Source organism: Spinacia oleracea, chromosome 2 (assembly GCF_020520425.1).
Source record: "Spinacia oleracea cultivar Varoflay chromosome 2, BTI_SOV_V1, whole genome shotgun sequence".
Classification (NCBI taxonomy): Eukaryota; Viridiplantae; Streptophyta; class Magnoliopsida; order Caryophyllales; family Amaranthaceae; genus Spinacia; species Spinacia oleracea.
The window spans coordinates 55,619,552-55,647,051 of record NC_079488.1 but is presented as its reverse complement, the minus strand read 5'-3'; the positions used below and the strand labels follow the sequence as shown (position 1 = coordinate 55,647,051).

The 27,500-nt window shown below is 40.5% G+C and overlaps 1 pseudogene; it reads left to right on the top strand.

Moving 5' to 3' along the window:
• The window catches only part of LOC130467430 (uncharacterized), a 31,735-nt pseudogene that overhangs the window by 1,068 nt on the left and 3,167 nt on the right, over positions 1–27,500 (top strand).

The following is a 27,500-nucleotide window of genomic DNA, read 5'->3' as shown; positions in this document are numbered from 1 at the left end:
AATTAGCTGCTTTTAATTGTATATTATATTGTTAATTACAGATTGATGCCATTTTCCTAATTTTCTACTAAAATTGCAAATCTATACCTTGTTATATTAAAACTCTTACCCCAATGTCCACGTGTCCCCTTCTCCCTTGCTCTTCCAATAATTCATTCTTTGCTTTTTGTTTAATTTTGTTGATAACTTGAAATGTCGTATTGTTTAATTTTATTGATGTGAGATCAACAAAGTTCAAGGGGCTGTAGATGTCATTGACTCAATAAGAGCTCATGTCATTGATACAGGTATGTCTGAAACGAAGCCATTTAGCTGCTGGCCGCCTCACTTACCTCCATAAAGTTATAGCTGAATTAAAAAAAGATTCAGAGCCTTTTTTGGATGAATGCGTAGGATTAGGGGGGCTCTATAGAGTGTTGTTGTTGCCAAAGTCTAAGCTACTTGGTGGTTTTTTGAGAGAGGTGTGTCAATACTATGTAGCTAGTACATGTACCTTTCAAATCAACGGGCATACGTTAGGAATAACTTTGGAGGACGTGTTATTCCTAACAAGATTGAGGATAGATGGCAAATCCGGTCCTCATTGCTAATTACAGTGATGTGCATTATGCCTTAATCTTTGGAGAGGTGATTGATGAGGTTTCAAAACTGCAATCAATTGCCGTGAACAAGGCTATGGATCCCACGTAGCGAAAGGTAGCATTGTTGATGATCATTGTTGTTTGCTTCATCATGCCATCTGCTGATGCGATTAGTATGTATCCGGCCTTCCTTGAATTGGTTAGTAGGCCGGATGAGACGTCGGACAAATATGCTTGGGGGCGGCCCTTCTAGCTACCATTTGACCATTTGTAATACTTAGTATTTTCAACCTAAACCTAACTCATTTTTTCAGGTAGTATTCGTGTCGACCCATTTTCGTTTTCGTGTCGGAAAATTGACATTATTAATCGCTTGGCTGTGGTCTTTACCCCTATTAACGCTTGAATAAAAACACAATTCACTAAACACTTGAACTAGCGGTGTAGGATAAGTGTGTATGCTTGCACCAATCGTCGTTCGAGGCGTTCGAGGCGTTCGAGCACCTCTAGGCGTTCGAGTAGTTCGAGCTTTCCCGAGTGGAAGATTGACTTGATAAAAGATGTCAATACCTTGGTCGTCCTTCAACATAACGTTTGTTTTGAGCTCATGGGCCAAATATGCAGTAAATTCGATCGTTGGATGGCGATTGGTTTTCATATGATGGAGCCTCCAGACCAAATACAGAAGATACGCCGAATGATGGCTGATGATGGTAAGCAATATTTTCATGATATGCTTTTCATATATTGGCGTTGGGTGTATATATTGGCGTAGGGTAGATAAATTGATTGGCATAGATTCATATTAGCATTGCTTTTGAAATTATTGCTTACTTAATTCACGTTGATTGTCTGCTGCTGGCTGTTGATTGTCTGCTGTTGATTGTTGTTGTTTCACATGTGTTGCTAGTAGCTGTGTTGTACAGTTGTCAAGGCTGTGTTTTGTGGCTCATGAATGCTGCACTGTTAAACTTGTGTATTGTGTTATTGTTAAGCAATAGGCTAATAGCATATAAGCTTATCACATTTCAGAGGTTAACTGAGTTTTGGTTTATTTAGGTGAAAATAATATTACTTCATCAGACGCAAACCCCACTCAGCCACTTCCAGCAGATGATTGCTAACTGGTTCTCACTCTTCTCTTCTCTCTCTTCTTTTTGCTCGATTTCATTCTATTTTTTACTCGATTTTGAATTCGTTTATTAACAATAATTGCCGAGTCTAATTGTCGCTCATTTTGAATGATTTGAAAATGATTAATTTTGTTGAGAAATTTGACTTGAAAATTATTGATGAATCATGAATTATAATCTTTGTGTATGCTAAATGGTTATGAGATTAGGGTGAATGCTGATGATTAGAAAGAAATTGTCGATTTAACGTCACAAACTTAAAATCACAAGTTGTTCATTTCTTCCACTCTGTTCATTTGTGAACAATTTTTTGGTTGTAAACTTTTACATTGTATGGGATTATTTAGATGAAAATTTAAATGAACTCTGTTTATCATACAATAGCCTCCATGTTACCATTTTCTTTAAATGTTGACAAAAAAGGCAAAGATGTAGGGGTTAGCTAGAACTTCACTTTTTTTGTTGTAGTACACATCTTTTAATCAATCATGAAAACAAACAGGGCACTTCTTTTACTCCACCTCAACAAAGATTTTTTTTGTATTAATAAATTGCTTCCTTCATATTATGCAACATTTAGAAACAACAGATGTAGAGAAATTGTGGGAATGAGATGATTAACCTCACCTCATTTATTAGTTGCAACTGTTGTTGCAAGTAGTCCTTGCTAGGAAAAAGGCCAGGGGTTGAGGGGTTCCCTTTTGACAATGTCCATCATGATGCAACCAACTGGCCACATATCAATAACTGCAGACTGCAATATTCTCAGAACAATTAAGAAGTAACTCACACAAGTCACAAGGGTAATATATGATCACATAGTTGAAGTCTAATATATGATCATCTCATAGGTAAGAACAATTCAGTATCCTAACTTAAGGGGCGGGACACCATAAAGTTGCAAATATGGGTTGAAGTCTGAATAAGAAGATATAATGAGGAAAATATTCCACCAACTAAGAGTATAATTTCCGTCTATGAAGCTAGAAAAGCCTTAGAAGTTAGAAATGTGTGACCAAAAAAGTATGCATCACAAAACAGTATGCATCACAAAAATCTTTGAAGAAACAAATATAACAATCGATTTTGGAAACAGGTTAAGGAAATTTCTAATCGAATTACATAGGACAACACTATAATTCAAAGCAATACAGGATCATATAGCTTTGACATAATCAGCCATTAAATGACCCAACTTAATTTCAGCGAAACTACCTTGAAAAAGTCTAAAACCTGTCTTCAAAGGCGTAGTATTAGGCGATCAAAACAGCTCGACACAAAAGTGTTTCTATGTTAAAGCAGTTATGCATATGAAGAAAAATAGATAAGGCAGGTCTAGATCTGACATAACTACATCTTAATGCCAACCTCGGTGTATACTACATCTTAATGAAAAGAAGTTGAGCTCATAATCCAAAATACACAGCCACTACAGAAGAGAAAAAACCATAAATTTTCAATAAACGGCTAAAACTTGATGAATCACATTTCTAATCACACTAAACAAAAGATCAACATTACACCTCACAGCAAACTCAAAACCAAAACCTTTGCCAGCAAAAAATAATAACCTGGAATTTATGGTTTGAACAGATATCAGTATCAGAAATGCTCATCTGTTTTGGAATGATATTTGTTTATTTTTTCCCTTTTTTTTTAATGTTATATCTTATTAAATGTTATGTGACAGAGAAATAGCATCAAAAGTTGCGAGTTCTACTCGTTTGAAGACGAGCTTAGGTTATGTCCTTGTGGTCGTGGCTTCTGTCGCAACACCTTTGTAAAGAGAGAGAAATTTTGGAGTTGCTGTGTTAAGGTGTGATTTTTTTTTTTATGTTTGTATTAAATGTAATTTGTGTAATTATACCATCTTTTCACGTTTGTGGGTACTGGCAGGATGCAGGTAGTTGCGATTTCTTTGTGAAGGTCATGTCAACCTGCGAAGCTGCTTCGAGTTCCACTCGATCTCCTACCAATCCCTTGGTTGTGCCTCAGACTTCTCCTCCTCCTCTCAGTACCCAAGCTTCGACTTCCACTCCGTCTACCAATTCCTCAGCTCTGCCTCAGTCTTCTCCTCCTTCCAGCCAAGTTGCGGTGATGAGGAAAAAGGAGCTGCTTGTAGAAGCTCTCGAAGTGGCTCAATCTATGTCTGCTTCCTATCTTAATATAATTAAGAAATTTGTTGATCTTGAATTAAATGCTCATGAATCAAATGATGAGTAGCTTGTAAAATTTAGGGGTGCTGTATAGAAATGGAGTCTGCTTATTTTGGGGAACATTAGATAGCTATCTTAATCATTTTTAGGAGAACCTCTATGTACTTTTCCTATTATTATTATGAACTTCTATTATTATTATTAGTAGTAGTAGCAGCAGCAGTATGAAGTCTATGTACGAACTTATGTTATTAGCATGAACTTTCTGTGTAAGAACCAAAACTTCTGAATCTTATTGTGATTATATGTAAAGGATTATATCTTTATATTGCATAGAGTTAAGCCATAGCAGACTAGCAGGTCACTTGAAAAATGCACATGTGCAGCCCAACTACTTGAGGATCCATGCTTTCAAATTTGTTAGGGATGTCAGTTTGGGTTGGAACCCATTTGTATAGTTGTGCGTGCAAAAAGCATCTCCAAATTAAATTCAACTACTGTTACCATTAGTATCACTGCACTTGAAACATGCAAAAAATATTTTGGTCTGCATGTTTCAGATATTGAGATGCGGCCATCAATAGAGAAGAAAGAATTAGAGTATTTCAATTATTTTTTTAAAAAAATGTTACTTCCTCCGTATCAAAATAAATGCAACGATTTGACACTTTTCCTCTCTACTTTATGTCAAATCGTTGCGTTTATTTCGATACGGAGGAAGTATTATTCTTTCTTTTATTTGTTTATTAAAACCATTATCTCTCTATCTTCTATCTACTACTTAGATGTATGTTTTTTTCATTGTTCTTATATTTTTCTGTTATTATTTGCCTTGCAGTTTTGGGAAGCAAATATACAATGGTTGACAAGATAAATAATAGTATACATTGTACTACATACTATGTAGTACATAGAGACAAATAATATGTACTCGTATTCATTTCAATTTGTTAAAAATTATTAAGAATGGGGAATAGAAAATTAGGGGAAAATGAATGGGGATTAGAAGATAACCTTGTTGGCGTCTTGACGAGTGGCGCTTTTTGCAGGTTGAAGGTCGCTGTCGTGGAGACTGTGGTCGTCGACACAGGTAGTGGTGAGTGGTGAGTGGTGAGTGGCGAGTGGCGAGTGAGTGGTGAGTGGTGACCGACGAGTGAGTGGTTTGATTTAGGGTGAACCTCGATTGGGTTGAATTTTTAATTGGTGAAATTATGGACTTGCTTGAATTTTTAACTGGGTTACATTTTTAATTGGATAAATTATGGATTGGGTTGAATTTTAAATTGGGTTGGATTTTAAAATTTTTTTAGGCATTCAATAATTTGTAATTTTTGGATATGTAGCATATTTTTTATACAAAGTATATATATTATATAATTTATTCTCTATTATAGAGATTCAGATAATAATGAAAAATGTTATGGTTTCAGTTACCAATCATGATAATTGAATCAGTTGTGCTTGTGAGGTGTGATGTCACACCTCACCTCCTTTTCTAAAAAATTTATAAAATGACTTTGCTTTATAATTTTCTCACACTACTTCTCTCATACCGCGTCATAGTTATTCAAGCTTTGACCCAAGTTTTCGACCCTGCGTTCAATTAGTTTGTTTTTTTAATGTCAGTTTTTTAATGTCTTTATAAAGTAAGAGTACATAAAATCTTACACGTGATGGCCGGTAGTACTATAGACTAATTGGGTTTTTGACCCATTTAATTAAATAGGTCGGGTTAGGATTGGGAGGTCGGGTTACTATAGACCAATTGGGTCAAGCTGAAATTAACCCAATCCGACCGGATTGCCAGCTGGATAAGGGACTAGTTTCAGTGGGAGACACTGAGTTGGCATGAAAAATCAGGGAGACTCCACGGAGAATATTCATCATCATCAATTATTCAAATTCTATCCACCAAAAAAAAAAAAATGTCTTCTATCCGTAGCTGCCTAACTGGGCATCCAACGACCACCCAGTTTCACATTTACTCTCTCATTTACTCCTCAGTGTTCCCATTCTTTCGAGGAAGAAAAAGATCTTCTATTCGATTTTCTGCTCCTCTAGTCTCCTCAAATCAAACAAGTGTCTTCCACGTCTTCCTCTCATCCCAAATTTAATAAATTATTAACAATAGAAGAGCAGGTGAGTTATATTTTGGGCAAAAGGAAGGGCAAAAGGAAGAGAGAAGAAATGGCTGATTCATCAATTATTGTAAGTAATATTTTGTTTGAATTGAATTAAATTACCCCTATTTTGGGGAATTCGTTGGATTAAATCATCTTCAATTGCACAAATTAACTACTTTTTTTTGGTGGATTTGGTGTTTTAAATGAAGGAAATGTGGGGAATTTTGTTCTTTTATAATTGAAGTTAATTGAAGTTCTTTTATGTTGTTCTTTTATAATTGAAGTTGGGCGAATGAATAAACATAAAATTCTCAATGCCTTGTTATTTTATCTTGACTGTGAAGTAGTTATTTAAGGAAGAATGCTTGCGCAATCAGAAGGTAGTTTTTATTTTATACTCTGATCTAGCAAGGTTGCATGTTGTGCTGAGCTCATATACTGATTGTATTGAACCTCCTGCTCCTTGGTGTGCTTGACTTGAGCTGATGATTGATGTGCCTGATCATGTACTCCAACACGTTGCGGTGTTGTTTGTTCGTGTGTTATTTCGATTGATTAGTTCTTGAAAATATTTGATTGAGTTTTGCTGTGCGATTTTCATTCATTGATTAGTTCTTGAAAATATTTGATTGAATTTCGAATTTTGATCTCTGATTTTGGTGTTACTATAGTTCTTGATTGATCGATTGGTATAGTTGTGCGTGACTGATTGATTAAAGAGGTTTTTTTATTGTCATTTGTTGAAAGTTTGTTCCTCTAATTTAAGGAAGATTTAAGAGTTTTTTTGATTGTCATTAGTTTGCTAATGTGAAGGTAGTTTTTATTTTATGAAGGTAGCTTCATGTTGTATTTGTTCTTGGTGCTTACTTTAATTTTTGTTCTTGGTAGGACAAATGCGGTCCAATTCAAACTAACCGCCAGTCGATCCTTAAGCGTATTTTCTACCGAATAAAACCCCAATTTGCAAAAGGGGATGCCTGTAGGCTTGACTATACAGTTCAATCAATGTTGGAAAGTTTAGAAAATGGTCCATATGAAGGAAGCACATCCAACACCAATCGTCGTTCGAGGCGTTCGAGGCGTTCGAGTAGTTCGAGCACCTCCAGGCGTTCGAGTAGTTCGAGCTTTCCCGAGTGGAAGATTGACTTAATAAAAGATGTCAATACCTTGGTCCTTCAACATAACGTTCGTTTTGAGCTCATGGGCCAAATATGCAGTAAATTCGATCGTTGGATGGCGATTGGTTTTCATATGATGGAGCCTCCAGACCAAATACAGCAGATACGCCGAATGATGGCTGATGATGGTAAGCAATATTTTCATGATATGCTTTTCATATATTGGCGTTGGGTGTATATATTGGCGTAGGGTAGATAAATTGATTGGCGTAGATTCATATTAGCAATGCTTTTGAAATTCTGAAACTCTCATTAAAGCCATGTGATTAGTGAATTGTGTATGCTATACTGAGCGGTACCAGTTTCATTATATTTAACCCCCTACGCCATTTAAACTCTATAGTACGTGACTACTTTGTACGTGATGGAATCTATGTTGAGAGGTGTAGGATAAATGAGGGTGTAGGATAATATTGAATTCAAACTTTACGTGCTAATCCATAAACCATTGGTGATTAATAGTTTTAAACTCGAAAAATCAAGGTTTCAGTACCAGTTTCATTTCCAATAAAGTTTGAATTCACATGTGCAGAGTGAATGAGTATACACCAAAGTTTCGAGTGTTTAGTGAATTGGGGAAGCAGAGTGAGTGAGTGAGTGGGCTTTGCACTGACTGATTTTAATACCCCTACTAATATCCTTACCCCTATTAATCTTACCCCTAATACGCTTACCCCTACTGAAACCCCTACTAATATTCTTACCCCTATTAGTCTTACCCCTATTACTTACCCCTGCTGAAACCCAATAAGGGTACTCATTAGTAGGGGTAAGTTTAGTACGGGTTGACTGTGTTTTTTTTTAGCTGTTAATCATGCAATTTCTCTCAGCTTCATCCGATCAATCTACTGCCGCCAATGATATCATCAAAAACATTAACATTAAACCCTCATTTATGTTACAAGAAGAAAATAGAATTATAGCAGGGTAACTCACATGTGCAAGCGTTATTTCATTTCTTATTTCTTTGGCGGCATAGATTAAAATGTCATCTTCTCCACACAATATGAACCAGGGAAATTTACAGCGATTATACGCAGATGATCGGGTAAGTGATGTTGTTTTTGTTGTTATTAGCAATGCAATTTTAAGATACTTTTCCAAATTTAAGTAAATGATTTTGAGTTGTTTGACTGAAATTGGCGGTGTATATCGCTCTAATTGCGTCGGAATTAGGTTCAATGCGTTGTTGTTTCCAAAATCGAAGCTGCTTGGTTGGTTTTTGAGAGAGGTGTATAAACACTATGCAGCTAATACGTCTACGTTTAACATCAACGGGCATCTGTTAGGAATAACGTTGGAGGACGTATTATTCCTAACGAGATTGAGGATCGATGGCGATCCGCTCCTAATTGATAACTACAGTGATCTTCATTCTGCCTCAATTTTTGGAGAGGTGATCACTGAAGTTTCAAAACTGGAATCAATTGCCGTGAACAAGGCTATGGATCCCAGGCAACGAAAGGTGGCGTTGTTGATGATAATCGTAGTTTCCTTCATTATGCCATCCGCGGATGCGATAAGTATGTATCCGGCATTCCTTGAATTGGTTAATAATCCGGATGAGACGTCGGACAAATATGCTTGGGGGCGGCCTTCTAGCTTACTTCCAGCATCACTTGAACAATTTTCGTAGTACTAACAAATTAAGTGGATGTACATGGCTCCTAGTGGCAAGTTTTTTTTTTTTTTTTTTGGCTTTTTTTTTGGACAATTTCTACGCTTAGTGAAAATTTCTGCCAGATCAGAACTGACATATTGCATGAATTGACTTACATAGGCACTGGTAAGCTTTCTGACTTTATTGTGTATTTGTGTACAGTGTTTCTTCTTGGTAAGGATCCCAAAGCTGTGGGATTCTTTGGGCATTATGGATGCGAGTCAGGAGTTGGAAGCTGGGGTATTGGATCAGCATCCATTTCCAATGGCATGGATAATGACAAAGTTGCATTCAAATCCCGCCATTTTCAGTGACCAAAGGGGAGCTTATCAAACGAGGTTGCGCGTCGCTTTTAACAATCTCAAAGATGAGGTATATTTTTTATTCATTTTTTTGGGGGGTGGGTAAATTTGATGTTGCTGCTTCTTTTTTTTTTTTTGGTTAATAATGAACATTAAATTAAAGGCTTCTTACATGAAGCCAAAAGCAAATGCTTGTTTCTACAATGTTACAGTATCAGTAATAGCAGTTGTATTTCGCATTTCAAATGTTTTCTCTAGGAAGGTTTCTCGGTGTGATGGTACTTCGTTTGTCTCTTTGTATGTGATTTCTTCTAGATTTCCATGATGCTTTTAGGTTGTAAAGCTGTTGTTTTGTTTTTTTGACAGGAAATTTGGAATGCTTCCAGCTGCTCTTGCTGTCGACAAGCGATTAATAACTCGTCTCTGCCCAATCTTCTGCAGCAATTTTATTTCTATTCACAAGCCAAACTTCGTGCCAAAACAATTTGGACGAGAAGCCTTTCACTTGGAAGGGAGACAACTCGCCGCCATTAATCACCATTTTCGCATGATAGATAATCGTGGCTGTAACGGACACAACTACTCCATATCATACAATCATCCGCAAGGACGCGCATGAGGGTTAATGCAGTCATTGGCTCTAATGAAAGATGAGAGCCAATGACTGCATTAACCTATTGATTATTCCTTTATAGCAATTTGTTAGTGAAAGTGCACCATTATAGCAATTTGTTAGTGAAAGTGCACCATTATAGCAATTTGTTAGTGAAAGTGCATCTTGATAGTCGTTTAGCAATTAAAGCTTAAGGCAATTATCCATGCTCAATTCAGAAGGCCTTGATATATAGTGCAACAATAGTGCAACATAGAGATCGACATATAGTGCAACAATCAAAGATTATTCCTTTCAGAATGTTGTGAAGAATACCTCTCTTGAACATGCAACAATAGTGCAACATAGAGATTAATAGATTTTTGTGTAGGCTAGCTGTTGGGAAACCCTTTGGGTGAAAATGGATTATTGTGTTTATACGGCCATCGCCACTGACAACCACAGGCCAACAATTAGACCAAAATTGCAACCACCATACAACCACCACAGTACAGACCACCAAAATCAAACACAACTACTCACAAATATTAATATCAATCCCCTGTAACAGTTAGCTTTGTTTATAATTAGACACTGACAACCACAGGCCAATAATTAACCAGAAGCATGGTTGAGCCCTTAAACGAGCTTGTAACTCGAGCTCGAGCCTCGAGCCGAACTTTCATTTCGAGCTAACGAGCTCGAGCCGAGCTCAAAATTTGAGGCCCGACGAGCTTCGAGCTCGAGCCTCGCCTCGCCTCGCCTCTGTCTCAGTCCCACGAGCTCGAGCCGAGCCTAGCAAAGCTCGGTCTCGGCTCGGCTCATTAATAGCCCTACCTGTAAGTTAGTAACTTGACAGCACTATCAAAGTATCAATCTATAAGTTAGTAGGTTAGTATTATGTCGATTATAAATCAAAAGTACTATCATTCTATCATTTTATAAATCAATTTACTGAAGTAGTCAACAACTCAACATTCATTCATTCAATAATTTATTAACTTAACCTAATTAATTAAAATACAACTCAAATAAACAATTTAAATAACAAATCTGAAAAAGGAAGATAAACAAATTTAAACAACAAAATAAACAGTTTAAAAATATACAACATGGCATTATGTACAAATCTAAGTATCTAACAAATTAACAAAAAGAATTGAACTCTAAATTTGTTGTGACTAATAACAGAACTACAGCTATCGTAAATTTGGAGTTTGCAATCAACAGAGATTTTGCACCTAAAGGTGCTTAGTTAAAATACTGTTCAGTGAACATAAAGTTTGCCAGTAGTCTAAGGGTTAGAGCCCTAAAAGAAAATTTGTTTAAAAGGGGAGGGGATTATCATCAGGACATAGGTTCATCATAGAGTACAGAGTATAAGGGTTAGAGCCCTAAAAGAAAACCTTCTATGTTCCTCCAACATATGTTGATTGTAAGTCCTCAAAGTTCCCTGCATTCCAAGCACAGATTAGCTTATAAATCCATCATTCTGCAATATACTATCATATTTTACACCCTTGAAACTTGGAACTTAATAAGCCTAACCCTTGAGTACCTTGAAGACGGAAGACTAGAGTATGTATTTCGATTAAGCGATTTTTTTGATATGTGTTGCATGTGATTGCGCCCCATCTAGGGTCATCGTCTCCCTAGACGGCCCGCGCAGAGCACGTTTGCATGCATTTCGATTAAGCGATTTTGCGATAGGTGTTGCATGTGATTGCGCCCCATCTATTAGAAATAAGAAATGGCAAAGGTTGAATTAGGGCCCCAAAACCTTTGCCAGCACCACAGTATAGAATAAATGTGTAGACACCTACTTTTATCCCCATTCCCGCAAGGGAAAGGTTCGATGATGAAAGCATAAAAACTCCACTTGACAACGCATCTCCTATAAAATAAACGAATCTCGATTCCCCATTTCATTTCACCCGAAACCTGCTATTTATGGAAACCTGCTAAAAATAGTAATTGTCGTAAAAGGTAGCTTCTAAAAGTGGCAAATCATAAAAGATAGAAACCTGTCAGAATTAGGTGTTGCATTCCAACATAAATCCTAAATGAGATAGAAAACTGCGAGAATCCTATTCCTAATATGATTCAGAAATAAGAGTTACGTATTAATTAAAATCCTAACGAGCCTAGCGTTCGTAACGGGCCCAGACGCATTCCGTCATAAAATTGATACGCGCTAAAAGACTCGAATTAATCTCAAACTCTACGGATTTCAGGAATCCGAATCTGACTAAAGAAAACAGTCCATACCCTATTTTCAACGCCTGGCTCTGGACGCTGAAAATACCTGGGTACGTGTTTTTTCCTAATTCTTTGTGGATTAGAAATCTGCAATTCTATCTTTCTACGAACTCTTCCCTATAAATAGGCCCCTAAATTCGACGTGAAACAACACACAACAACACATAATTATATTCTGAGTATTGACTCCAACCCTTAGCCTAAGCCTCTCGCTGCGAAACTATTCACGCGTTCTGTCGCAATCGATCCATAAATCGAACAGAACGTATCCTGTCCCATAATTGAGATTCATTAAATAAAAAGGAGAAATAGCAAAGTCAAAGTGGTTAGTTTTCTGAGAACCGTGACGCACCTCTCAAGGGTGCGTCGTAATGTGTCCCTTTTCGATGATTTAACTGCTTTCCTCGCCCTTTTTACAAACTGTTAAACTAACCTAATCTGATTGTTCTATCACGCCTAACAAATATAATATTTTTGGGAAATCGGATTATCATGCTAGGTCCCTTAATGCTATTTAAATCAGATAATCACGATCGAATTAGTATTATATGTTGCATACTGCTAAAATCAACTCAGATTAGTTTAATAGTTAACGCATGTCCCTTCAATTATTTATGCTGAGCTAGTAAGGATATCCTGCCTCTGGAGTTATCGACGAGCGAAGTACTCCTCTCGGTAGTTACAGTCCCCCGAACCCTCAATCTCTACCTTGCGAGTGTATTTTGAGAGATCCCCGCACCAGGGATCACAAGGGAACCTACGGCCGTCGTGGTCAAACATAATTGCACTCCCTTTATGTCACGATAACCGGGTTTTGTCAGTTTTTCTCATTGTCGTTAAAAACTGAATGGCGACTCCTATATTACTAGTCAATTGGGTGTATACTCACAGGAAATCCAATTACACTTGATTGAATAAAAAGAATCGTCACACCCACGAGAGACAAGGTCACGCATTAGCCTCGCGCTTTTTCGACCCCCTCACAGTGGCGACTCCACTGGGGATAGTGAAGGAAATACTCGTGCTTGTAGGTAATCAAAATAGCCGAAGGGTGAAACGATCCTACCCCGCGTTTATTTCCCCATCAAGTTGGGACGACCTGAAAATCAGCATATTAATGTGAACGGGCAGAACATCATAACGAATCTCGGCTCCCTCGGGAGTTGGGACTAAGGATACCTTTTTTCGCCAATAGGGGGGTGCATACGCCGCGCATGTTTCCCACTTGGTACTTGTGCAGGTAGTACACCTATCCCGAACCCAATCGCTCGCCCATTAGGTCCCTCTCGCCTGCATGCCCCCTTGGCTTGCACTTGCGGGTTGGCCTCTTGAGCGAAATTCGTCTGTTGAAGACACTACCTCGACCGGGGCATGTGTTGGATCTACGATAGAAGCGGTACCAAGCCAGGCGCAAATAAACTACCCATAGAAGCCTATCATAAACTACGTGGCATATTTAATTTTCAAATCCATGTTTGTAATGTAGTTATGTGTAGCGAAATATGTGATTGTGTGTGACAAACTATCCTAGAAAACCAACGACCTTAAAAACTGCCCAAACATTCATAGAATAATTTTCCAAAGAGTTATACCGAAACACGTGTTCCGCAAACCCGAATGATCGCCACAAAATAAGCGACGCTCGGGATGACCTGTAACGAATCCCACAAACGCTGCCACGCGTAAAGGACGTTATTAGGCAAGCACGCAAATCGAAGTCGCATAAGCAGAAGACAGAAAACGAGAACCAGCCAGGGACGCATTTTCAACGCCCCTGGCTGGGCGCCAGAAATTCTCACGCCCCTCGCTGGGCGCTGAAGTTGCTGCTTGGCCTTCTGGTCAGGCGCAGCAGCTTCGGCGCCCGCACGAAAGGAAAATACGTAGCAAAAAAAAATGTTCATAAAAAGAATTTCTACGAGGGCGTAAGAAAAGCACTCGATTTCAAAAGCGACTCGCGAAAAATTAATAACTCTTTGCGTCGTTGTTAGGCCTCCTACGACGGCAATGTTCGACACTAAAAGTCGACCATGCAAATAATCATGAATGTCACACGGGCAGAGATTTTCAAAAACATAAAGAGTTCAAAGTGCACACATAACAGTCCAAATATACTAGTCCGACTTAAGGGTAGTCAAAGAATGTCTAAAAAAGAACCGACTCACAAAACAAACTAATGTGTCTCCTACTCCACAACAATAATGCAGGGCCCCTGAGTACTTGCCCGTGATAGCCATCAAGGAACGCGATGGAAGAAGCATATCCCGAACATCTATACCTAGAGGTCGCACAAACCCAAGAGATGCAAGCTCTGGGACACGACCCTTTACGTTCTCAAAGGCCACTCGCCCCAAAGAACCATGCTATGCCAAAAACGCTCCCCAACTCACACGCTTTCAGGCTATTGTTTGGGTTAGAAAAGAAAAGAGCGAAGAAAGAAACAGAAATTATGGCATTAGCTCTCCAAGATGAAGTGTTCGATCCTACTAAATTGATCGCTCCATCACCCTGAAAAGATGACCACATCCAACGAGGGTGGCGCAAGACTTTCAAATGGACTAACGCTCGTGGGATGAAGTTCAAGATATCTGCGGGAGAGGGTCCGATGTACGAAGAATTAGAGTCTGAATCCGAGTCTGACTCTGAGTCCGAACCTAGCAAAATTGTAGCCCCTCCCAAAAATAGTTTAGACCCGGAAATCTCTACTCCGGGAGATCTCTTTGATGTAATGCTTCATGACTTTAATAAGATAAACAAAACTTTTGAGTATGTGCCGCTTAAAAATCCGAGTAATAATGCAGAATGTCTCGCCACTAATGAGCACGAAAAAGAGCCAGAAGAGGAATATACCGAACTAATAAAAGATGTAAGTGAGCAAGAACTCAAATCTCCTATAATTGAGGACACAGAATCGGTAAATATTGGAACATAAGAAAATCCTAAAATTATTAAAATTGGCCTCACCTTAACTCCCACTGAAAAGGCCGATCTAATCTCCACTTTGCGGGAATTCGAGGGTGTCTTTGCTTGGTCCTACAAAGACATGCCAGGAATAGATCGAGAAATCGCTGAGCATAAAATTCCGCTAGATCCCAAAATGACGCCAGTAAAACAAAAGCTACGGCGGCTCAAACCAGAGATAACCTTAAAAATAAAAGAAGAAGTCACTAAGCAATTAGACGCCGGCTTTATAAAAGTCTCCAACTACCCAGAATGGGTGGCCAATATTGTCCCCGTAGCTAAAAAAGATGGACGAGTGCGAATGTGCGTAGACTTTCGAGACCTCAACAAAGCCAGTCCTAAAGATGACTTCCCTCTACCTCACATTGACATACTAGTAGACAACACCGCAGAACACGCGCTCCTCTCCCTTATGGACGGGTACGCCGGATATAACCAAATACTCATGGCAGAAGAAGACATGGAAAAAACGACTTTCATTACCCCTTGGGGAACATATTGTTACACTGTAATGCCTTTTGGTTTGAAAAACGCGGGGGCCACCTATCAAAGAACAGCCACCACGTTACTCCATGACATGATACATAAAAAAATCGAGGTCTATGTGGACGACATGATCGTCAAATCTAAAGACCGGCGCGGTCACCTCCCGGCACTTAAAAAGTTCTTCACCCGAATCTTGAAATATAACATGAGACTAAATCCACAAAAATGTGTGTTCGGGGTAACCTCGGGAAAATTGCTAGGATATGTTGTTAGTACGCGAGGAATCGAGATTGACCCATCTAAAATCAAAGCCATTACCGAAATGCCCCCACCAAAAAACTGAAAAACAGATAAGGGGCTTCCTAGGAAAGCTGCAATACATTAGTAGGTTCGTTTCCAAGCTTACTATGACTTGTGAGCCAATATTCAAAAAATTAAGAAAAGAAGAAAAGATCGAATGGGATGAACAATGCCAAACTGCCTTCGATAAAATCAAAGAATACCTAAGCAAACCACCCGTCCTCTCCCCGCCTTTGCCTGGAATCCCTTTACGCCTATACCTAGCCGTCACGGATACTGCAGCAGGAGCTATGCTCTCACAGTGTGTACATGGATCCGAGCGAGCCATTTACTACTTGAGCAAGAAGTTCATACAGTACGAGACGAGATACACAGAACTTGAGAAAACCTATCTCGCCCTCGTCTGGGCATCCAAAAAGCTCAGACATTACCTATTGGCCCACACTGTTCATATAGTGTCACACCTAGATCCCTTAAAATACATGTTCGAAAAGCCCGCCCTAAGTGGTCGCCTGTCCAGGTGGCTAGTCATGCTCTCGGAGTTCGACCTAAAATTCATGCCGGAAAAAACAATCAAAGGAAGAGCGGTAGCCGAATTCCTGGCCGAGCATGCCACGAATGAGGAAACCACGGAAGCTTACCTCCTCCCCGACGAGGAACTTCTGATGATACGAGACGACTATTGGACACTATACTTCGATGGCGCGTCCAACCAAAAAGGATGCGGTGTCGGAGTTCTCCTAGTCAGTCCCGAAGGAGCCCATATACCAATTTCCGTCGAACTTGACTTCGAGGCCACAAACAATGCCGCCGAATACGAGGCCTGCATAGTTGGGCTAGAGACCGCAGTTAGCCTCGGAGTCAAACACCTACAAGTCTTCGGGGATTCTTCCCTAATAATCAACCATATATCCAAAAGATGGAAGGTCCGAAGCACTAGTCTCTCAAAATATCAAGCTCACTTGGACCAAATAGTCGAGCAATTTGAAAAAATCGAGTATACGTACTTGCCAAGAGACGACAACCAATTCGCGGATGCACTAGCGAAGATAGCTTCAATGCTCAACATCCCGAATGAATGGGACGGAATGACCCTTCGGGTCGAGCGAAGGAAAGAGCCGGCTTATTGTTGTGCCATAGACTCCGAACCTGAAAACACCGAAGAAGAACCATGGTACACGGACATCCTTCGTTACAAAACAAGTGGGGAATTCCCCCCAAACACTTCCCTGCGAGCACAAAAGGCCCTACGCCTCCTCGCTTCACAATATAGCATAATTCTGGGAGAACTGTACAAATACACGCCGAATAAAATCAAGTTACTTTGTGTCCATCAAAACCAAGCCCAAAGACTGATGGAAGAATACCATAACGGCGTGTGCGGACCCCATATGAACGGAAAAATGCTATCCCGAAAAATATCCCGCTCAGGGTACTATTGGACCACTATGAAAACTGATTGTCATCACTTTGTAAAAACTTGCCCAAAATGCCAAATCTTCAGTAACCTTAACCATTTGCCTCCCTCAGAACTATACACCTTCACTTCTCCATGGCCCTTTCCACCTGGGGTATAGATATAATCAGCAAGGTAACACCAGCAGGCGTAGAGGGACACGAGTACGTTTTATTCGCAATTGATTACTTCACTAAATGGGTAGAGGCAGTCTCCTACGCAAAATTAACAGCCAAACATGTCGCTCGATTCCTAGAAAAGAACATATTCTGTCGATACGGGGTTCCACATGAAATCATAAGTGACCAAGGTTGCCACTTCAGGGCCGAAGTCCAAGACCTGCTCAAACAATATCATGTCAAACAACATAAATCCTCTCCCTACAGGCCGCAAATGAACGGCGCGGTAGAGGCGGCCAACAAAAACATGAAAGTCATAATCGAAAAAATGGCCGAAAAGTATAAGGATTGGCCCAATAAATTACACTTCGCATTATGGGGCTATCGAACCTCAATCCGCACCTCCATTGGAGTAACACCCTACTCCTTGGTATACGGAATGGAAGCAGTCCAACCGGTCGAGTTGGAGATTCCCTCCCTCCGGATCGTCCTAGAAAGCAAGCTACCCGAAGCTGATTGGGTTCAAGCTAGGTACGACGAACTCGTCCTTTTAGACGAACGGAGGTTGAGAGCTCTACATCACGTGCAAGTGTATCAAAAGCGCATCGCAAGGCAATTCAACAAAAGAGTCAAACCTCGAAACATCAAAGAAGGCGATTTTGTATTAAAAGAAGTCCGCGCACCTACTACGGACCCTAGAGGAAAATTCCGGCCTAATTGGACAGGACCGTATGTTGTAAAGACCATCCTACCTGGCGGAGCAGTCCAACTAGCTGACATAGATGGAGCGGAATTCGCTAACCTCACGAACTTAGACCAATTAAAAAAGTACCATATTTAAATTCAGTCCAGAGTTAAGGCATCTAATAAAACACATTAAGACTCATAAGCAAACATTTTGCGCATTACTCTAAGCAAACGGCACAAAACTCGATAAGGTAGAAAAAGCGAAGGACAAAACATCAACGCCCAGGACTGGGTGCTGATATTTTTCACACCCAGGCCTGGGCGCCGATATTTCCTTCGCCCTTGATCGGGCGTCATTCTCTCTTGCCACCTACCCTCCCACTTCTGCAAAGTGTTCGTACTCCTTTTTTCTAACCCTCAAAAGAACCACGAACACTTGGGGGGGAAGCAGACGTGTAATGAACACCCTTTCAAAAAGTTTTTTTCAAAAGCTAGAACTACGCACGACCTGATTCTGACAAGATACGTAGGCAATCCTTCTCAAGGATTCGGTCCAATAAAAATAAAAAAAATAATAAAGTCATGCAATGCATCAAGAAGAAAAGATATTGCAAAGGGCACTCTACCCTAACCCATGCACGGGAAAGACCAAATAGAATGAAAAAACAAAGCCACAAGAATTTCTAGGAACAAGCCCAACAAAGGAGTATGGCACGAGTCGGCAAAAAACAAAAAATAGTGAACATGCATATGTAATACCCCAAGTAGTCGGTTAGTCTAAAAATATGTGTGCACTCTTATATGAACTAATTATTTTTACGAAAGTCTTTTCCTTTTCAAAATTCGTCGTTGGTTTAGAAAGCTAATATTGCTATAATACGTTAAAACAAAGCCCACGGAAGGCTCAAAACATTCTTGCACCAAAAATCGCAAAATATATATATATACATGCGGAATACAAGAATGAATATGTACAAAACAGGAGGTAAGCCTAAGACTCGTCATCGGCTCCATGTCTCCAAGCCTCGCCGGTCCATCCACTCCACTCCTCGTGGTACGAGGGCCCCCAGCCAGAGTCACCCCAAAAATGAGGTTGTGACTGCAACTCGGGGCTAGGCTCTCGGGCCACCGACACGGAACGTCGCCTACGCTCCGGCTCGGACCTCTCCCCGGAAGAACTCACCCCCGCGTCAGAACGGCGATGCCGTAGGGGCGAGTGCCGTGCCCTCTCTCTCTCACGACCGTGTCCCCCGCCCAAGGGACCCGCGTCGTCGGCCCCGGCACGTCCAGCAGCCGTCTGCAAAAAAGGACAAAAAAGAGAGTGAATAGCCGAAAGCCAAGCAAAAGGTACAGATAAAAAAAAGGGCACATTACCCGAGTAGAGTGGGGGCTCCTGCAAGAATGTGCAGACCGAGCTCGAACCAACGCGGACTTCAACCGGTTGATCACCCCCACCATCGCATTGGCCGTACGGGCCGGAACCTGAAACAAGAATGTCAGTAAAAAAGAAAGAAAAAATATAGGAAAAGTACACAAATAAAAGGTGCATACCACCTCTACTCCCTCAGGGAGCGGAGCATGGAAAACCCGGTCTTCCGGGAAAGTCTCCACAATCTTGGATCCACTCTCTCCGGTATACGAGATCCGAGCATCGGGAAGCACCCATCCCCCCAACGAAGGGTCAGGACCCTCCTGCACAAAAACAGTAGGCATAAACACATGGGCACGAGCATGAAAACACTAAAATCAATACAAAGAGAGGAGGCAACTTACAGCGCCAGGCTCCGGAAGACGAAGAGAATCCTGGATAAACTGGTAATAGCTAGCTCCCTTTATCACCAACTCCGTCGCCGGCACACCAGTCCTCGAGTGGACCCTCCAAGACTCGCCTATCGAGCGAGTAGACAGCATGGTCGCAGGCGGAGGCCTGGGCACCGAAAAGGCCCCGACCGTCTGCATACGTACCCGCTCTCCCAGGTACCAGACAGGGTCCCGGCGGCCAACGAACAAGACCCGCATCTGGCTCAGGGCATAACTATCCCTTACCGAAGCATGGGTACCCCTAAAAGAGAGTCATGGGGTCCAAACCACCTGTTTTTGTACAAACGCAGTCAGATCTCGCACATAAAAAATAATATAAAAGAATGACGAAATACGAGATAGAGGATAAGATTATGTACATGCTCAGGGTTCCCGTCCCGGATAAGATCCCACACGATATCGGGCGGTGGACGCCCTGTCAGCTTCTTCTTCCAACCCCAACGACGACTGGCAGGGAACTCCAAAGGCCTCTGCCCCTTTCGGGGAGCCAGCCAAGGTAAGTGCTCAAAGGCCCACAGCTGCAAAAAGAAAAGGACAATAAAACATTAAAAAAAGGAGGCCCGGTAAAAGCGAGAAAACAAAAGAAAGTCTAGGCACATACCTCGATCAAGCGCGGCACTCCCGCTAATGTAATCACAAAGTGACGTCTACTCGGGTCCGAGTCGCGCACCGACAAACTCATCTGGCCGACAAGCGTCGCATAGCCCAAATCGCCCCAGCGATGGTCACCAAGTGTAGACACGTCCTCTACCATGCCTATCCACCTCGGGTCAAAGGTGTCAGTCGGACCCGATAGAAAAGTGGAAGTAATAAAATGGAGGTAGAACAGCCGAGCCTGTCTCGAAGGCGACTCCTCTACCCCATGCTCCAAAGACCACATCAGGTCAGCGAAAGGTATCCCACGGGGTTGGTACGAAGGTAATCTACTACCCATCCACGAGCCCAGTAGCCTGGTACCCTCAGCAACAGTCGGCGGTGGGCCATCCGACCTCAGACGAACGGGGTTCCCTGTAAAGGTCAAACCCGTCAAAGCTGTGTAGTCCTCAGGAGTGATCGTCATCTCGCCCCAAGGAAAATGGAAGGTGTTGGTGGTATCCCACCACCACCTCATGAACGACGGCAGAACGGACAGGGAGATGTTAAGCTGTAGTATCTCCCAGAAGGTCTCAACCACCGGAAACAGTGAGCTCGCCCTCACCAAGGCCTGAGCGTCCGAGCTCAGATAGCTAAAAACGGTCTCACTCGTCGCTGCGCCATAGCCGCGAACCGTAGTCTCTCTCCTCGCGTGAAGGCGGGAAGTCATGTGGTGCTCTAGGTCGTAGTGTAGATCACGACCGTCGTAGAGCTCAGGGCCCACCCATAGGGGACCCGGGCCGGTAGACTGACGCGTCATGCCACGCTCCTCGTGGCCACCAGGAGGGGGTAACGACTCGTCAGACATGCTGATCAACAATACAACAAGGCATTATACCTTTGACAAAATCGGCACTCATACCGATCCCTAAAAAGAGTGCATTTCACTCATGAAATGGAGTCATACAATTTTTGTTCCCTAAAAACATGATACTAAGTTCATACTTAGCAAAATTCCCTAAAGTAAAAATTAACTCCAGCAAAATCAAAATTCTCCCATGATTTGTCACCCATGAATTATGAGGAACACAAGCAATATACCAAAAATACCTACATTATAAGAAAATACTAGGGTCGTAGGTATACTTGGGGGCTAGCAGGAAAATGCCCAAATTCAACAAAAATCAACATACTTGCAAAAATTAACATGCACAAACTAATTAACATGTTATGTGGAACATTTCCAACTATCTAATTGAAGGAAAAAGGCACAAAATCAAAAAACCCCAAATCAATTTCATGCACAAAAATACTTGACAAAAATACTCAAATAGACAAAAAAGCTCAAAATTACTGAAAAATACTTACATTGGGAAGATTAGGAAGTGATTTGGAGTAGAATTCGTGAAGAAAAGTGAAGGAAACGAGCGAAAATCAGTAGAAAGAAGTGAAGAGTTTGAGCGAAAATGGTGGAAATGGGAAAGGAAGGAGACGGTCCGCGTATTTAAAGACCAGCCTTCCCCTTCGCATTTTCAACGCCCAGCTCTGGGCGTTAGAAATTCAAGCGCCCACAGCTGGGCGCTGAAAATGCTTCCCAGACAGCGAATATTCGCTGTCGGGCACGCGTACTCCCCTATTTTGTGTAAGATATCCGTTATCTTGATATTTCTTTCCCAAAAAAAAACGGTATTTTGAAAAAAAAAATTGTTAAACAAAAATATACACAGTGTGGACCCACTTATAGGACACATCTAATCAGGAAATATTACGACCCACCAACAGGTTGTAATCACAAAAGCCCTTCTACATAGGCAAAATAAGAAATTCAAAATGGGCTCGTCCACCCTCAGCGGACGGGGTCAGCGTCACTAGCCGCGCAGGTCCTCAGTTTTCGACAAAAATAAAATCTTCAAATTTAAAATAGGCTCGTCATCTTCAGCCGGCGGGGTCTACGGCGCAAACCACGTAGGTCCTTATTTTCAAAAAAGCAAAATAAATTTCAAAATAGATTCGTCCACTTCTATCGGACGGGGTGTCCACCCTTAGCGGACAGGTTCGCCATCTTCAGCCGGCGGGGTCTACGTCACAAACCGCGTAGGTCCTTATTTTCAAAACATCAAAACAGATTCGTCCACTTCTATCGGACGGGGCGTCCACCCTCAGCGGACAGGCTCGCCCACCTTCAGCGGGCGGGGTCTGCGTCACTAACCGCGCAGGTCCTTAGTCGCTGCAGTGATAACCTTTTTCGGTTTTCCCTTTTTCCAAAAATTAAAGGATTGGTTTTCCGTTTTTCCAAAAAAGAACGATGTGCTGGATTTTCCTTCGTTTTACGTCCTATAAAAACAAGGGGGTTTTCTCGTTTAGCTAGCCCTGAAAATGAGAATCTTTAAAAACGTTTTACCTCGTGATTGGGCTTGGCTAGGCCCAATTACACTTTACAGCTTTAATTTCGAAAACATCTGTAGCTACTCCCAATGACAAAGTGAGGGAGTTTCTACGCACCTTTAGATCCTTCCAATGACAAAGTGAGGAAGTTTCTATACTATCAGTTGACAAATCCCAATGACACGTGAGGGATATGTCGACACTTCAAGTGATGACCCTTAAGTCAAATGTTATCACTCTGGGGCTCGTGAGACCCTCGCGAAATAGGTCACAATACACCGTGGCTTGTGTGACGCACTCCGTCTAATACTTTGACCATCGTCATACTCCAAGACTCAGTCAAAGTGGGGGCTAACTGTAGACACCTACTTTTGTCCCCATTCCCGCAAGGGAAAGGTTCGATGATGAAAGCATAAAAACTACACTTGACAACACATCTCCTATAAAATAAACGAATCTCGATTCCCCATTTCATTTCACCCGAAACTTGCTATTTATGGAAACCTGCTAAAAATAGTAACTGCCGTAAAAGGTAGCTTCTAAAAGTGGCAAATCATAAAAGATAAAAACCTGTCAGAATTAGGTGTTGCATTCCAACATAAATCCTAAATGAGATAGAAAACTGCGAGAATCCTATTCCTAATATGATTCAGAAATAAGAGTTACGTATTAATTAAAATCCTAACGAGCCTAGAGTTCGTAACGGGCCCAGACGCATTCCGTCATAAAATTGATACGCGCTAAAAGACTCGAATTAATCTCAAACTCTACGGATTTCAGGAATCCGAATCTGACTAAAGAAAACAGCCCAGACCCTATTTTCAAAACAATAATAATCCTAACATGATACTATTAAACATAAACAAAGGCAGACAGAACATGATAATTTGACGACCATACTTGACTAGACTGGGCTAGACCTACAACAATAATATTATTTTAGTTGAAATAGACAATGGACCGAGTTGACCGTCCGACAGCCTTCACTAAGGAAGACGAGGTACGGGCGCGACTCCGTAACCTTAGAGACCTGCGATATCGAGGAACATTTGAATAAAAGAGGACACGGTGATCAATCCGGTCCGAGATAAAGGCCATGGGCTACCACCATGAACCCCAACTCCTGTTTGTCCGTCACTTTAGACGTGCACAGTCTAAAGCTATTGCTACTCAGTTTCACTTTACATGATTTACAAATTGAGACTCTGTTATGACTCAACAATCACATAAGGCATATAATCCACATTCGTTCACAACTGTTTTTATCTTGGGATTAAGTACGTGATCATAAAGGCATCAATCAAGACTCATTCCAATTTACCCAACCTTTCCTTTAACCATGATCAACCCTGTATATGGGTATAAAGTTTCAACTTACTAAACAAGGTCCTCGGCCCTCATAAAGTAGTGAAAAGCTAAAAAGGGAACAACAACCAATCGATCCAAACCAGTCATATAGAATAATCTAGTGTTCCCAACCAACATGTTTGTATCAATCATCCATACTAACATGTTACAGTTCTCTTAGTGCAAAATAAGTTCAATAAGTTTGTCCAACAGTATTAAACATGCACATTCCATATAACCAAGTTCGTCCATAATATCAACATCACCAAGTTCAACAATAATATCAACATAACCAAGTTCAACAACAAATTCAACATGGTTTCAACAATTAGCACACATTCCAAGAACGCAGGTATGTACGTACCTTGTATAAACAACTAATAGGCCACTTTAACACTTTCAAATCTCGTCTACAGAGAATTCTCCTCCTAAAACAACCAATAAAGATTCCCAATCAACTTCTACTAATTCACAATCATAATCAAGCATTCTAGATATATCCTAAACATATTTAGAACATTCCCCAACATTAAAATTCGAACATTTGATTTCCTAGCATCATAATTATTGAATTAGTGATTGAAATTCGTTGAAAACTTTTCGCAAAAGACATACTTTAAATTTCAGCAATATAAACTCGTTCAAAACTTTGCCAAGGCCAATTTAACATGCCTAGAACGTTGAAACAATAATTTTTAATAATCCATACTCGTCCTACCATGATTTACAATCATAAAAACCTTGAATTTCATACTTTAAATATTTAAAAATTAATATTTCAATGTAATTAGATAATCTGAAAATTAAACATATTATTTGAACATAATATAAAATTCCAAAATTCTAATTAAATTATAAAAATCATAAATTTATTAAATCAAAGCATAAATTAAATTAAAAAATATAATTAAAAAAATTAGTTTACTTAGGGTTTAAGAAATCACCAAGTAAAGAGGAGAGAGGAGGTCTGCCGGCGGACGAGGGCACGACTGGAGGCGTGGCTGGGCGGCAGGGTTGCACACGGAGGTGCGCTGGTGGCAGCGTGGTGGTGGTGGCTTTGCGAAAACATAAACAACCGTTGTTAAAAAAAACGAACAAGAGGAAGAATGAAGCAAGAGAGGGAGGAGGAATAAGAGAGTACCGGGCGACGTCTCAGCGGCATGGCAAGGGGGTGGCTCAGCAGCGGCGATCAGGTGGTGGTGGCGGTTGTCGCAGCAAACGGAACTGAGTGAGGAGGAAGAAAGCGAAGTAATCGTGAGAACGAGAACGAAACAGCAAGGAGCGAACGAAATAGAAAAGAAGAAGAAGGAAAAGGAGGAGGAGTTACCGGCGGTTGGGCAGCGGTGGCGCAGGGACGACGGTTCGGAAGGTGTGTGGTGGCTGGCGGCTGCAAAGTCTGAGGGTAGCAGTTCACATGAAGGAGAAATGGGTTACGTGAAACAAAAGAAAAAAAGGGGGGTTTGAGATTTGGTTTCACGTGAAGGGGGGTTTTGGGTTTATTTTGGTTTACTTATTTTGGGCTTTAACGAGTTGGGCTAGAATTAGAATTAAGCTTTAATGTTTGAATCAAAAACCGAATAGGATTGTTTTCTAAATTCAATTGAACGTGTTTTCGTAATTCGAATTCTTTTCAACGTAAAATTCTAAAATTATTTTAATTTCATAAATCGTTGAAATATTTAAAAAGTATAAAAATAAATATCCGTTAATTACATTTTTATTTCTAAAATTCGTAAATTCTATTTCAACATAATTAATTATACATTAAAATATATAAATAACGTTTATGAATTTACGGGGATTACACGAACTGTTAAACTAACCTAATCTGATTGTTCTATCACGCCTAACAAATATAATATTTTTGGGAAATCGGATTATCATGCTAGGTCCCTTAATGCTATTTAAATCAGATAATCACGATCAAATTAGTATTATATGTTGCATATTGCTAAAATCAACTCAGATTAGTTTAAAAGTTAACGCATGTCCCTTCAATTATTTATGCTGAGCTAGTAAGGATATCCTGCCTCTGGAGTTATCGACGAGCGAAGTACTCCTCTCGGTAGTTACAGTCCCCCGAACCCTCAATCTCTACCTTGCGGGTGTATATTGAGAGATCCCCACACCAGGGATCACAAGGGAACCTACGGCCGTCGTGGTCAAACATAATTGCACTCCCTTTATGTCACGATAACCGGGTTTTGTCAGTTTTTCTCATTGTCGTTAAAAACTTAATGGCGACTCCTATATTACTAGTCAATTGGGTGTATACTCACAGGAAATCCAATTACACTTGATTGAATAAAAAGAATCGTCACACCCACGAGGGACAAGGTCACGCATTAGCCTCGCGCTTTTTCGACCCCCTCACAACATGTAACTGGAATTTGGAGATTCGTCCTTCGTCTTGAGCTTCCCCTGTACAGCCAACCAGCCTAAGAAACGATGTTTAGGCACACTCAATCTTTGTCAAACAAAAGTACACTAACTAACCTCTTGATTATGCTGTTGTAGCTTCTGATAAATGACAGAAACAGAGTACTTCGACATCTGCATTATTTCTTGCTGTAAACCACATCTAAGAAAAAGATTTTTAACTTCACATAATTTTCGCCAATACCAACAGCAGTCCAAAGGTGGATTATAATTCCACCAGCTCTGATTTCTCAAATAGACAAAATGAATCCATCTCACCCATAACTTCCTTTCCTATGAGCCAAGGTCCATACATGTTCTATATGAACATGTTCTAATTTCTAATTTGCTTTTATAGCATGTTTGATGGCATTTTTAGAGTGGTTTTTGGACTTGTACTGTTGTTGAGTTGCTGCCAACTATGTTTGATGGCGTTTTTAGAGTGCTTTTTGGACTTGTATTGTTGCTGCCAACTTTTTTAATGTTGCATGAAATTGTAGCATGTTTTTGTTTATGTTAAGTGATGGAGGAGTTGTTCATGTTTTCAGGTGATGGAGGAGTTCATGTTTTTAGGTGATGGAGGAGTTCATATTTTTAGTTGGTTGGTGATTTGAGGTTTGGTGCTTGGTCAGTGAGATTTTCTAATGTAATTTGATTGTTGATTGTCTGATGTAGTTGGATTATTGATTAGGCCGTTAAGGGTTGTTCTGCCCTTGGCCTAAGTGTAATTTTAAGTATGGAGTAGTTAATCACGGGGATAAAAATCCGTGTGTTGATTGGCTTTAGAGCAACCTTGTTTTAAACTACTTTGTAGCAATCTTGTGATAGTGTAATGTAATATCAAGGTGAACTGAATACGGAGTAGATCATTTTCCCGTATGGCTTGTACTGTGAACTTTTGAAATGGTGAATTTATGTAGGGATCAAAGATACCGGTTTTATTGACAGAGGCGGTCTCTTTGATGT